The sequence below is a fragment of the Zea mays genome, chromosome 2 (genome assembly GCF_902167145.1).
Source record: "Zea mays cultivar B73 chromosome 2, Zm-B73-REFERENCE-NAM-5.0, whole genome shotgun sequence".
Taxonomy (NCBI): domain Eukaryota; kingdom Viridiplantae; phylum Streptophyta; class Magnoliopsida; order Poales; family Poaceae; genus Zea; species Zea mays.
In genome coordinates this window covers 210,621,272-210,633,324 of record NC_050097.1, presented here as the reverse complement: position 1 = coordinate 210,633,324, position 12,053 = coordinate 210,621,272, and the positions used below count along the sequence as shown (strand labels likewise).

The 12,053-nt window shown below is 42.2% G+C and overlaps 1 long non-coding RNA gene across 4 annotated transcripts; it reads left to right on the top strand.

Annotated features, from left to right (window-relative positions):
- Positions 1-454: 454 nt before the first annotated feature.
- Positions 455-5,418, top strand: LOC103647729 (uncharacterized). Of its 4 annotated transcripts, XR_004856424.1 has the most exons (8): positions 456-1,422; positions 1,890-1,985; positions 2,059-2,788; positions 2,890-2,938; positions 3,075-3,148; positions 4,210-4,326; positions 4,893-4,980; positions 5,075-5,418. It is a non-coding gene; the product is annotated as an uncharacterized lncRNA (long non-coding RNA). The 4 variants fall into 4 exon arrangements; XR_563005.4 differs by having other exon boundaries at positions 455-1,422; positions 4,210-4,980; XR_563006.4 differs by having other exon boundaries at positions 458-1,422; positions 4,893-5,418.
- Positions 5,419-12,053: the final 6,635 nt, after the last annotated feature.

Below are 12,053 nucleotides of genomic sequence, written 5' to 3'. Positions count from 1 at the left end.
GGCAAATCTTTTTTGCGATGGGACCTACCTCCACATATTCGATGCTCTAATTGTCAAGGAAAAAAGACGGACAAACAGCTCTTTGGCTTAAAGAAAAAATAGTTAACACAAGCTTTAGACTATTTCTAGCAGATTATTCATTCTCATTCCTATATTTAAATCTTATTCTACGAATAGGACAGTCTATCGTGTAAAACGATGTTTTGGGTGACCATATAAACGGTATTAGTGTGTCTTTTCTATACCTCTATATAACTCATTGTTTTAAACTTTGCTAAACTCACACAACTAAATTACCCCCACACACATAATCTCCCCTAAATCTACCAAACAAATTGTATCTACACATAACACCCTCAAAACAACGGTTCAGATAACTAAATAACACTTCTTTTATCTTACTCACTCAAAATCAATAGTCAATATTATCTGGTTCCTTAAAACCTGAAGCCATTTCGAGCTCTCCCCGCGTTTTGCGGTCGTTGTTTTGCAGAAAGGCCCTTCGTCTTTTCGCGATTCAACCCGCGGTCCTCGCCCGAACCCCAATCAGGTTCGGTTGGTGCCCCGTCGCCATCCCCCGAGCACAAACCCTAGCTTGCTGCCGCCGCCTCCTCCTGCTCCGCCTGCTTCGAAGCCCTTGACTCGCTTCACCGCCGCGACGAGCCTCTCAACAACTTCCGCCACAACGACGGACACGAGCCCCTCCACCGCCTCCGACTCGTCGCCTCGGCCCACCTCTTTCTTACTAGGGCGCCACCGCTGTTCGTGCAGAGGAACAGAGATGCTGCATCCGCATGGACTTCGCCGCCACTGCCCTCCTCGAATCTACCTCCGCCTCTTCCGCCAACGTCGCTGGCAAGGAGATGTCTGGCCGCCACCTCGCCCACAACACTACCCCAACATGACCTTCTCCTTGCTCTGCAGGAAGTCAGACCTCGCGCTCCTCCACATGGTCCCCTGTGCCCCGCTCAGCCGCCTCCTCGACAATATCCAGGAGGTTTTGCTCGCCACCAGGCTCACCCCCCTCTTCCCCGCCGTCCTACTCGCGTTTGCCGCACGAATCTTCCACTTTAGCTAGGCAAGTCCTCTCCATCTCCCTCTTCCTCCTCCTCTTACTGTCATTGCAACTTTCCCCTTTAGTATGTGAAATGGTGGTATGTTCTGCGTTTGCAACTTGCAAGTTTCACATATGTTCAAATAATGCAACCAGATATTCATATAATGCACAGATCCGACAGTGGGGTGTGCGAGGGATTGCTCGTGGTTTTGCTCCTGCATCTCTAGCGTAATCCGCATCTCGTGCTGCTACCTGCCTGTTTCTATTGATGCATCTCTCTCGAGAGATACACTCAAATCTCCAGCCATCCTCTTCATAAGACAAACAAACCAGGCATTTTGTCCATGGATGTTCATCCTTCAAAGGTTAGTTTGTTACTATGTGTTGTTTGGATATTGTATATCCATTTGCTGTAATGGCACAAAAATTAATCGCTTATAACTGGCAGTGATGCATTTTAATTATGGAAATTAGCATCCCACACATGGCTGTTTAAATGCTACAAAATCCTTGTTTTAGCTGGCATATTTAGCTTTAAGCGGTTAAGGATGATTTGTGTCCCATTACTTTATGCCAAGTGTTTCAAGTGTAATATGCCTGGATGATGTATATGTCTGAACAGGAAAACCAGTGTTTGTTCTTGATGCAAGAGCCTTCTCAGAAAATATTGAGTTATACCAAATTATATTCACAAGTTTATAGTTGTCATCAGTTCATCAAGATTATTTATGTACCTGTAGCTTTAATGGGAACCTTGTTTTTTTTAACTTCAATGTAATTGAGTTGATCTGGAATTTCATTCTATTTATCCAGCTACCTTGTGGATTCACAGGATGTTGTTGCAACTGGGGGTATCGATACAAATGCAGTAATCTTTGATCAGTCATCTGGTCAAATCTTGTGCACGCTTACTGGTCACTCAAAGAAGGTATTTCCTCATGTGATTTTGAATTTTGTTGTAGTTTCCTGCAAGTTGTAACATTGTAACTTCCATTACACAGATAACCACTTTGAAGTCTGTTCCACGGGATCAACTCTTTGCAACTGGATCAGCAGATAAGGCAATTTCCATTTACCATAGGTTTAAGTAACCACTGGAATAATATGGGGTGTGCGAGGGATTGCTCGTGATTTTGCTCGTGCATCTCTAGCGTAGTCCGCATCTCGTGCTACTACCTACCTGTTTCTGTTGATGCATCTCTATGTGATTCTAACAACCAAGAAGCATATGTGGCCTTTATTTAATCCACCATAAAGAAGTATTTGGCATGTTGGCCCTATTTCTTTTCCGGTGATCAAGTACACTTGCAATATCAGAAATGGTGCTTTCAACTGTTCCCTTTTTAAATTTATGTCCTATTTTTTGTGTTACAAAATCATGTTTCTGTTTTCATTTTACTCAATCGGATTGCAGCTAATACGTTTTTTTGTTCAAACTCATTATGTTTTCATGTTTGCATTTTCCTATATTTTTTGCCTTTGTAGAACAGATACTATGGAATTGAGATGTTTGGTTCTACATATAGAGTGTAGGCATTAAATAGAATCAGGTCTGCATACTTATTTTTGTGCAATCAAAGTAGCTGTTAGTGGGTTCCTAGAATGACAATGTTGGTTTGGTTGAGAAGGATCATGGAAATCAGAAAGTCTTGCTCTCAGACATCAGTCTTGATGAGGATGCAAAACCAAGAGGGGACAACTGTGAATAGTGGTCATTGTTCGTCGGCACTGGTAAAACTCTGCACAAATCACCAACAAACGCTTACATTGCACTGAATATAGCAATTTGATAACTTGCAATGGTCTATCTTATTTGAATTATATCTGCTCAGCTCAAGCATCATTGACGTTGGCACTAGCCTCCTCTGTACAAGGTCAGGGGTAAGTGTCTTCCTCCCCTTTATTAGCTGATTCCTCATCCTCTCTGTCTCTTGTTCGTATTTTGTAGACCTGGATCCGAGATATCGCTAGCTCCCTCTTTTTTGTTGTGGCCCTCATTGCTCTTCCCTACCACCAGACACCGTTGTAATAGAGTTGTTGATATCGATGTCGTCCGTGAACTGACTGTCGAGAAGGCCTCCGTGGATACAGGTTTGTTTTGCTATCGAGGACTACTTCTATATCATATTCGTCTGCTTGCTGGGTGATATTCTTTGGTTCGTGATCCAGGCGTCCTTTTGGTCATCCTGGAGTGACTTCCACAAGCTAGATAGTCTAGGCCAAATAATATTAATATGGGATGAAAAAAATCTGTGTCATACCTATAAATATAACAACGAAATTTGTCATCAAAATATAAAATAGTGGAACAAGATGGTGCATTTAAATAGGGCAAACACAAGAGAGTGGACATAAAATAGTTGCATTGGATATGCTGATGGACCTGTATTTGCTTTGGGTGTGCAATGGCTAAGAACTCATATTTAGGATACGAGTGTAGCTACTAAATTTATTTCGTGATGATCTATTTACATAAGCTATATAGAGCGAACCTAGACTGCGCAGGGGACAGATGCAACTGCAAGTTTGTACCTTCAGCATTTGAATTCCATCTTCATAAGTGAGCTTCGAAGTTTTGTCTAAATACTGCCAGACATTATTAGTGGTGGCTTCATAACCAGAGAGCTTAATAGTAAAATTACAAAATAGGCAAGAATGTTTACCTTCGAAGGTTCAGATGGATATTGCCTGTTTAGTGTTTCAAGTTCTTTCTTGTGGTTTTCAGACAAGTGTTTAGATATTGATACGAATAAGCCATCTATGATGTCACAGACCAGTGTAAAATATGTAATTATAATGGCTGCTTCAGGCAATTAAATTATGCATTCTCACAATCTTACCTCGAAATAATGCTCCTTAATCCCCATTTCAGCATAGCTTCAGGCAACGATATTGTATAGTAATTTTCATGTGACCACATTCATAACTTGGTGTAATGTACGCAACTTAATGAAATTTATATGTGAATAACTTCAGTATTTGTGTCCACTATAAGGCATGCGGCTCCTCATTACTTTGTTAATTTGTGAATGCCTTGCTTCTGTGAATATTTTATAGTAATTTCCATGTGACTGCATTCACAACTTGGTGTAGTGTGCACAACTTAATGAAATTTATATGTGAATAACTTAAATATTGGTGCCCATTTTAAGGTGTACTAACCCCAAGGCCGGTGCTGTTGACCCCAAGGCCGAGAACAAGGTGCTAGATTGAAGATGGCGCAGAACATTGCCATCTTGTTGCCCGCGCTGAATGTGATCAAAGAAGAGGTCTGCAACGTGCTCTATGATGGTGAAAAAATCCTCGCTGCACTACTTGCTAGAATTCAGTCATTTTGATTTGCTGCTTACATGCTGCATTTTCACGCTCGCATAGGATTAGTTTTGCTCGTGAGTTGTGTCTGACCATCTTTAGCTTATGACTGGACTACAGGCTACAACCATGCTTGTTCGTATATTTAGTATATTTAGCTATGTTTCTTTTTGGCGATTTAGTACCCACTATACCTATGCCTGTGGAAGTCTAGATCACCATCTCTTCAGGAGTAAGCATTTGGCATCTGCTACTTTATTTTAAGCATATGTTGCCAGCTTCAGATATGTTCTTGACAACACTACCATCTAGAGAAATGTGAAAATATGTTGTTACATAGGACTATACATACCTACTGTATATTTAGACCTGACACAAATCTAAGTATATAGGAAAATTGCCAACTATTTATTAAAAATATAGACTTATTACATGGAAGGATCGGGTGACAAAGGTATGTGCTTTTCTTTTGGTTGCTATTGTTCAGTTCTCCAATCACTTATCATCTGTGCTTCTCATGCAGGCTATAGAGAAGATAAAATCTGCCAGGAATAAATCATCGCAAGGAAGGTGAGTATCTCTTGGTATCTTGTACAAACTACAAAGTGCAGGTGAGTATATTTGCTTCTTTAAATTGATCTTACTGCCCTAAAACTACTAATTCTCGACTTCATGTGACCAGACTCGATTTTTTTTTCAATCCAGTTGCCACCACATCAGCACCGCTGCAACGGAAAGTACCTCTAGAAAATGTGACCCCAACTTTCATGATTATATGTTATTCTTAGCCTTCCCTGTAGTCATCAATTCTAGATAGGGCATCTCAATCTATGCAGGCCAGGTAGCAATTAGGCCAATAGAAGCTGTATCTTACAAGCATGTCCTCGAGACACATGCCAGCGCCTTTTCATTTAAAGTCATATGTTACTCATCTAAATGCACTATAGGGCTGTTCTTCTGCATGCCAGTTGTGTTTGAAGAGATTGTGTAAACAAAACTTAATTATTATGGTTGTTAGTTCTTAGTTCATGTCTGTACAACTTCCTCCTGTTCTTTGAAGCATATATGTTGCAAACTTTAAGGCGGTTATGTTGCTGTTTTGCACTTTGTCCGGTAATGTGCTTGATCCAATGGTCGAGCTCATTGCTTGTGCAAAGCACACATGCTGTCCACGGGAATAGTCACCACAAACGGTTGCAAGTGGAAACTAAAACCTTGTTCGTGGAGAGCGATAATGTTTCACGTGATTCTGTTTATTTGTCTCTGGTCAAGCGCCCGATAGGGCGCCTCTTTTTCTAGTTTGAATAATACTTCCTCTTCCTCATCCCTCACTCGCGCCCCCACCCTCCCGGCCTAGTGACCCTGCCCCAACCCCCTCACTCATGTTGTGTCGCCATTGCCGTCCTCGGCTGCCCCTCCCTCGTGCTGTCATTCGCGGTCCCTCTTTCCCCTCTTCCGGGACTGTAGTGTTAGCTCAGGCATTAGATTAGTTTTAAAAAACCGTTAGAGTTTCACTCTCTGATTCTTCAACTCTACTCCTTGAGTAGATAGAGTGATGTTGGTGTGTGTGTGTGTTATTAGAAGATTTTGTAAGGACCCAAATGCATAAAATGCCAATAAAAGAGAGAGGGGGAGGTGTGTTCAGGAAGTCTGAACCGACCTCAACCCATATTCTACAGACTTCCACAGGCTTCAACATGGCATCGGAGCCGAGGTTCTCGGAGGCGATTGTGGTGGCGACGAGTCGGTGTACTTCGAGGAGAAGGACCGGCTGATCCAGCAGCGTGCGGCGGAGCGGGTGGACCAGTGCGTCGAGAAGTGCGTGGAGGGGTGCGCCGGCTCGTCCTGCGTGCATCGCCAGGGGTGACGCTGGGCCAAGGTCAGCACGTCGACGTCCGGCTGGGCGGCGAGGACGAGCGCAGCAGCAGGCGAAGGAACCCGGCGCGGAGAAGGCGAAGGAGGCGGCGGTGGCAACGGGGAAGACGACGGCCGGGTACACGCAGCAGGCGGTCGTGAAGGCCAAGGACGCGACGGTCTCCACGGGCGCGCAGGTGGCGCAGAAGGCCACGGAGGTGACGGCCGACACCGCGCGCAAGGTGGCGGAGTACGCCAAGGAGAAGGCGGAGGTGACGCTGAGCACCGGTGAGACGACCGCGGAGTACGCCAAGGCCGCGGCCGAGAAGGCGAAGGAGGCGGCGGCGGCGCCGCTGAAGACGACCAAGTCCGTGCAGGCGGCCAACGGAGAGAGGTCTGCGGTGAGTGCGGCAAGAAAAAAGGGGGCGGCTCTGTAGGTTTGGCTGCTGTCTGGGCACAAGGCAAAGGAGGAGAAGAACAGGCAGCGGAGGAGCTGCAGGAAAGTGACTGGAGCTTCTGCTGATTGAGCAGAATGGGGGAACAACAAGGCATTGAACAAGTCCTTGGGAAGCTGGTGGAACTGCTTACAGCGAAGAAAGATGAGACTCCATCTTCAGGCAAGGAGATTGTATCGTATATGGAACCTGTCCAGAAAATTGAGCTAATGCCAAATGACATTAAATTGGAAGGCATTAGAAACTACTTGCCGTGGTCAAGAAGAGCAATGTTATTACTGAAGGCAAAGAGACTTGAAGGTTTTGTCACCGGAGAATCAATTGAGCCTGAAGACAAGTCGAGCAATGACTGGAAAACATGGGAGGCTATAAACTCTCTGGTGGCTGCATGGTTGTTGAGCTCTTTATCTCCTACCATAGCAGGCTCCGTGGATACTATCACAAGTGCAGCTGGAATATGGGAGGCCTTGTCGAAAATGTATTCAGGAGCTGGTAATGTGATGCTATTAGCTGAGACTGAGGACAGAATTAGTACTATGAAGCAGGGGGACCTCTCCTTAATGGATTATGTTGCAGCTTTGAAGCGGCTGTGGGCTGATGTGGATCATTTTGATCCTATTGAGCTACCACACACTGAATGTGTAGTGTGGATAAAGAAATGGATAGAAAAAAGAAGGGTTCTTCAATTCTTGAGAGGTTTGAATCCAGATTTTGAGGCAAGGCGTGCTAGTATGTTTCATCAATCCAGTCTTCCAAGTCTCGAAGAAGCCATAGCTGCAATGGCACAAGAAGATACTAGACTGAAGTTGATAAAAGGTGATACTTCATCTCCACCTCCTCTAGCTTTTGTGATGACAAGGATACAAGAAACTAGAACATGCTATAATTGTGGTGAGCAAGGTCATCTGAGTCGAGATTGCCCTCAACAACGAAGGCCTTATCGTGGGAGAGGAAGAAGCAGTGATAGACGTGCTATGAGGGGAAGTGGAAGCCGTGGAGGAAGGAGCGGAGGTTATAGAGCTAATGTTGCTATACCTGAGGGAGATGAAGATCTAATTACAATTCCAGCTTCAGAACTAAAAGAGTTGAGAAAGTTGAAGGAGAATAAGAATGACTCAACGTCTGATGATCAAGGTGCAGTGTCAACTTCAACTGATAATTTGGACCCAGGTATAAAAAACCATGCTTTAATTTCCATGAGAAAATCCAATTCAAGCTGGATATTAGATTCTGGGGCATCTAAACATGTCACTGGCAGGTCAAGTGAATTTGCATCATATAAGTTATATCCAAGTTCATATAAGAAAACGGTTCAAACTGCTGATGGAACATTCCAACCCATCAGAGGAGTTGGCACAGTAAAATGCACACCATCTATAACCTTATCATCAGTATTATATGTTCCTTCCTTTGGAGTCAATTTAGTTTCAATAAGTTCTTTGGTTGATCAATTGGACTGTCAAATATTTCTTGATCGTGAAAATTGTATAATTCAGGAAAGGAAGACTGGAAGAAGACTTGGAACTGGGGTTCGTCATAATGGACTCTGGTATCTTGATAAGAGAAGAACTGATGAAGTAGTATGTCGTGCACTATCTGCAGTGGCCAGTGAAGAAGAAGCAAAGGTAATGCTCTTACACTGCCGCCTGGGACATATATCTTTTGATGTTATGAGTAGAATGTTTCCTTATGAAATGAGTAAGGTGAACAAACAAAGATTAGTCTGTGATGCGTGTGAATTTGGGAAACATACTAGAACCTCCTATGTGACTCGAGGACTACGAAGTGAAAGTCCCTTCATGCTTGTTCATTCAGATGTATGGACATCCCCTATTGTCTGAGTGAGCGGGGTGAAATACTTTGTTTCCTTTATTGATTGTTATTCTCATATGACCTGGTTATACCTTATGAAGCATAAAAATGAAGTGTTAGACTGCTTTAAGGATTTCTGTGCATTAGTAAAGAACCAGTATAATACTCATGTGAAAATTATCAGAAGTGACAATGGAACAGAGTATGTAAACACGGAATTTAGATCTTTTCTCTCTAAGGAAGGGATATTACATCAGACGTCATGCCCCGATACACCCCCACAGAATGGAGTAGCTGAGAGGAAGAATCAACATCTATTAGAGGTGGCTCGCTCACTTATGTATACAATGAATGTGCCTAAGTTTCTATGGAGTGAGGCAGTTATGACTGCTACTCATTTAATTAATCGTATGCCATCAAGGATACTTGGCATGAAAACTCCATGTGAATTGCTCTATGGAAAGAATGAATTCATTGTCCCACCAAAGGTTTTTGGATGTACATGTTTTGTTAGAGATCACAGACCTTCAGTGGGAAAGTTAGACCCTCGAGCTGTTAAATGTATCTTTGTTGGGTACTCCTGTGGGCAGAAAGGATATAGGTGTTGGAATCCATCTGAACGACGGATGTTTGTGAGTTTAGATGTCACTTTTCGGGAAGCTATTCCTTTTTATGGAGAAAGATCAGACCTGAGTGATCTATTTGCTACTCTTGATACTCCTAGTGGAGATGGAGTTACATCTGAGGGGGAGAATGAGAATGAACAAGATGATGTAGACGAGGGACAAACAAAGCATGAAGGAGTAATAAGCAGTCCAGTTCCTCAGGAAAGAAGAGAGGTAAGTGATGAATCAATTTTACCTCAAGCCCAGAATTCTAGAGGAGAAAGTATACATGACAGAGTAATCTCAAAAGTGTATACAAGACGGAAGTACATGACTCGAACAAACACAGAAGACATGGCTCAATCAACTCCTATACAAGAAAGTGGCCAGGAAGAAATTGAAGAAGCTCGAGCTCTAGAGATTGAGGTTGAGGACCTGCCATCAGATGATATGCCCATTGCGTTACGAAAGGAACCAAGAACTGGTGCAGGAGTCCCTCCTCAGAGGTATGGATTTGATCACGACATAAGCAATTATGTGTCTTATACCTCACTATCTTCTGAATATAATGTTTTTCTGGCATCCTTACAATCTGTGACTATTCCAAAAGATTGGAGGGAAGCAAAATTGGACCCAAAATGGAAAGAGGCCATGCTTGAAGAACTAACTGCTCTAGAAAAAAACAAAACTTGGGATCTTGTGCCTTATCCATTGGGTAAGAAAATAGTTGGTTGCAAATGGATATATACAGTGAAACAAAATCCTGATGGAAAAATAGAAAGATACAAAGCTAGATTAGTTGCAAAAGGATATAGTCAGACCTATGGAATTGACTATGATGAGACTTTTTCCCCGGTTGCAAAAATGAGTACTGTAAGAACATTAATCTCTTGTGCAGCTAATTATGATTGGCCGCTATATCAGTTGGATGTTAAGAATGCTTTTTTACATGGGGATCTTCAAGAAGAAGTCTACTTGGAGGTCCCACCGGGATTTGCTACTGATCAGACCAAAGGAAAAGTATTGAAGCTGAAAAAATCGTTATATGGTTTAAAACAATCACCTAGAGCTTGGTTTGATCGACTACGACGGGCTATGTGTAATATGGGATATAAACAGTGCAATAGTGATCACACTGTGTTTTATTATCATTCTGGAGGTAGTGTCACTATTCTGGCAGTATATGTGGATGACATGATCATCACAGGGAATGATCCTTTGAATATCTCCCAACTAAAGAAAAATTTAAGCAAGGAATTTGAAGTTAAAGACCTAGGACAACTACGTTATTTTCTGGGCATTGAGATAGCAAGATCTCATAAGGGAATTATCCTCTCACAGCGCAAGTATGTATTAGATCTTCTACATGAGACAGGTATGCTTGGATGTCGTCCAGCTTCTAGTCCTATTGAGCAAAATCATAAAATATGTGCACAAAATGGAGATCCTATTGACAAAGAAAGGTATCAAAGGCTTGTGGGACGGTTAATTTATTTATGCCACACAAGGCCAGATATAACTTATGCAGTAAGTGTTGTGAGTAGGTATATGCATGATCCAAGGAGTGGACATTTAGATGCAGTCTATAGAATTTTGAGATATTTGAAGAGCTGTCCAGGGAAGGGACTGTGGTTCAAAAGAAATTGTCATTTAGATGTGGAAGGTTACTGTGATGCAGACTGGGCAAGTTGTCTGGATGACAGGAGATCTACTTCGGGTTACTGTGTTTTTGTTGGAGGAAATCTCGTATCATGGAGAAGCAAAAAACAATCAGTAGTATCCCGCTCAACTGCAGAAGCAGAATTCAGAGCTATGTCGGTATGCCTTAGTGAATTGTTGTGGGAAAAGAATTTATTATCAGAATTAAAGCTTATGAAAGGTACTCTGAAGTTTCGGTGTGATAATAAGTCAGCAATTAATATTGCTAACAATCCTGTTCAGCATGATCGAACTAAGCATGTGGAGATCGATCGCTTCTTTATTAAAGAACGTCTGGATGATGGGACACTTAAGCTAATTTCTGTACCCTCTAATGAACAAGTAGCTGATTGTTTAACGAAAGGATTAGGTGTTAAAGAGTGTCTATTAGCATGTAGCAAGATGGGGATGATAGACATTCATCACTCATCTTGAGGGGGAGTGTTGGTGTGTGTGTGTGTTATTAGAAGATTTTGTAAGGACCCAAATGCATAAAATGCCAATAAAAGAGAGAGGGGGAGGTGTGTTCAGGAAGTCTGAACCGACCTCAACCCATATTCTACAGACTTCCACAGGCTTCAACAAGTGATTCCAGTGAATTTCTACGAAGGAGTAGGATTAGAAGTCGATGAGAGGTGAAACATTTTTTTTTTTTGCTCCTAGCTCCTGGTGTAAATGAAAAATTGATTCTCTCGTGATTACCACCTAAATCAATTCGTATTTTAAGTATTTAGCTCACCAGAAGTGATCCTCTTCGGAGAAGTTGGAGTTGTATCCATTTAACAACGTTCAAAAATGAAATGTGCTCGCAATGAGTTGTACGTTCACATTGAATAGGTGCCAGATATACTTTTTTACAGCAACAAACTAATGATTATAGAAGGAAACTCATGTTCGTAGACATTCTTGTTAGGAACAAAATCAAGCCACTACTTCATAACACTTCGTTTGTGCCCAGCCGTAGAAATGAATCAACACAAATAGAGTGTCGCTGCCAAGTCGAGCCTATGCGGGGTCGTAGAGGAATATCATCCGCTAGACTTTTTTTTTTATAAAAATAATACCAACAACATTTACGCCGGTTTTTTGAATAAACATTGACACCAATAAATTTACTTTCACCGGCAACATTTGGTAAAAGTTAGCAACAAAAGTATACGTCTTAAATAATGATGATGGCATCGAGGTAACGATCTATTTCCTAAAATCAATTTGGTAAAAATTAGCAATAAAAGTATAAATCTTAAATAACGATGATGG